Source organism: Etheostoma spectabile, chromosome 15, assembly GCF_008692095.1.
Source record: "Etheostoma spectabile isolate EspeVRDwgs_2016 chromosome 15, UIUC_Espe_1.0, whole genome shotgun sequence".
NCBI lineage: Eukaryota > Metazoa > Chordata > Actinopteri > Perciformes > Percidae > Etheostoma > Etheostoma spectabile.
Window position 1 is genome coordinate 7,354,489 of NC_045747.1, and position 2,903 is coordinate 7,357,391.

A 2,903-nucleotide genomic window follows, 5' to 3' on the forward strand; every position below is an offset into this window, starting at 1 on the left:
TGTTTATATCGATATGGTTTAATTTTGCATTACATGACCCATTTTTTCTGTAAAGCCGTGCCTGTGTGGGATCTCTTCTCTACTCTCTCTCCGTACAGCACTGCCACACAGCGGCCGCCGGTCCACTTTTCTGACATTTGTCTACAGTTTTATATGGGGCGCCGTTTGTAAAGCGGCTCGTGCTGAAAATAACAGCAACATTTTGTCACATTTAGCTTTAAATAATGTTTAAATAACTGGTATGAAATTTTGAGGGTCACTTCTTGCACATTTACAACATATTTGTCAACTTGGAAATATTTTAAATAGTTAAATCCAATATTAAATGTTACACCTAAATGTTAATGTTAAACTATATGCTAAATCTAAATCTAAATGTTAAATCTAAATCTAAATGTTAAATCTAAATCTAAATCTAATGTTAAATCTAATATTAATCAATCTAAATGTAAATCTAAATCTAAATGTTAAATCTAAATATTAAAACTAAATCTAAATGTTAAATCTAAATCTAAATCTAAATGTTAATCTAAATATTAATCTAAATCTAAATGTTAAATCTAAATCTAATGTAATCTAAATCTAAATCTAAATTTAAATCTAAATATTAAATCTAAATCTAAAGTTAAATCTAAATCTAAATGTTAAATCTAAATCTAATCTAATGTTAAATCTAATGTTCGGTGAAACTAAATATTAGCTAATGCAAATTAATGTCGGTAACCGGAAGTACCAAAATAAAAGCTCGAGGAGGTCAGTGTATGTTTATAGTGTCAATAACGAATATAAATCCTCTCATCGGGAGATATGGACTCTTGACCTTGGATAACCGTGAAAATAATACCTAATATAACACAGTTGGGGAAACTGTATTAAGAGTACTTTGAGTTTTTAGTGTCACTTTTATGATGGTGTGGGAATTATAGCCACTATAGCCAGCCACGGGGGGGGCTCACTTTGACTGGTCTGTCACGTTCGCTTGCATTAACGTCAGCAAGAGCCTATCCCCGCCCGCCCCCGACAAGGCACTGACAAGACACTGCGAAATGTCCAACGAATCAGCGTTAGCCGAGAACATCGGCAGAGCCGTCCTGGTGGCTGTACAAACTTATTAAACAGCAACAGCGACAGCCTCAGGGCCACCGCAGGCCACCTCGGTAAGCATGTTTTCCAAATCACGGAGCTAGCATTGTCTTGTTGTCAAGGTAGTAGCAAATCTCTACTGGCTAGCTACCGTTAGCTAGTTTAGTTAAGTTAGCCTTGACAACAGGGTTGCTAGCTCCGTGATTTGGAAAACATGCTTACCGAGGTGGCCTGCGGTGGCCCTGAGGCTGTTGCAGTCGCTGTTGAATAAGTTTGTTCAGCCACCAGGACGGCTCTGCCGATGTTCTCGGCTAACGCTGATTCGTTAGACATTACGCAGAGTGACCATGGCCAACAGTACCGTGCCTTGTCGGGGGCGCGGGGATAGGCTCTTGCTGACCTTAATGCAAGCGAACGTGACAGACCAGTCAAAGTGAGCCCCCCCGTGGCTGGCTATAGTGGCTATAATTCCCACACCATTCATAAAAGTGACACTAAAAACTCAAAGTACTCTTCAAATACAGTTTTCCCCAACTGTGTTTATTATTTTAGGTAGTTATTTTCACGGTTATCCAAGTTCAAGAGTCCATATCTCCCGATGAAGGATTTATTCGTATTTGACACTATAAACTACACTGACCTCCTCGAGCTTTTATTTTGTACTTCCGGTTACCGACATTAATTTGCATATTAGCTAATATTTAGTTTCACCCGAAACATTTAGTTAACATTAGATTTAGTAATTAACATTTAGATTTAGATTTAACATTTAGATTTAGATTTAATATTTTTAATTTAACATTTAGATTTAGATTTGATTTACATTTAGATTAGATTAATATTAGATTTAACATTAGATTTAGTTATTAACATTTAATTTAGATTTAATATTTAATTTAACATTGATTTGATTTAGATTTAACATTTAGATTTAATTTACTTTAGATTTAGATTAACATTTAGATTTAGATTAGCATATAGATTTAACATTAACATTTAGGGTAACATTTAATATTTGGATTTAACTATTTAAAATTTTCCAAGTTGACAAATATTGTTGTAAATGTGCAAGAAAGTGACCCAAAATTTCATACCATTCCAGTTATTTAAAACATTATTTAAAGCTAAATGTGACAAAATGTTGCTGTTATTTTCAGCACTTAGCCGCTTTACAAACGGCGCCCCATAGTTTTAATTATTAACACAGCTGTATATTGTTAAGCATGAAAGACAAACCTGTATTTGTAACATTGTTTCCGCTGGTACAATAGGTACATAAGAAGAATCTAGCATAATATGAATGTGAAAGCAGTTATAAATAGCCTGTGTGACAATAAAATTTTGTTTTTGGTTAAAATAAACAAATTATCGTGATAATTAATCATGATCACTATATTGATCAAAATAATCGTGATTATTGTCTTGGCCATAATCTTGCAGCCTTAGAGCCCACTGATACATTGGATTCTTCTCATTGTTGCAATCAAATTGTTCCAACATTTACCCCAAGTTCAGATCAGATGGCATTTTAACCAGTTTATAATAAACATCTTCACCACTTTCACCCGTTTTTACGACCAAACAGTGATGTTCATAGAAGGCCTTAATCCGTAAATCAAATAGAACTAGTAGAGTTTGGATTACTGTAACACTACTGGGTCTGTACAGTAGTGTTAATAGAATAGTTAGAATAATAAATAATAGAATAGTTTTCCATGTCGTGTGATTGTTAACAGAATTATTGTGGTGAGCGCAGAACACTATTTTAATTCAAATGATTATTAGGTTATGTGAAGGAAACTTTTAATCAATCAATGTGT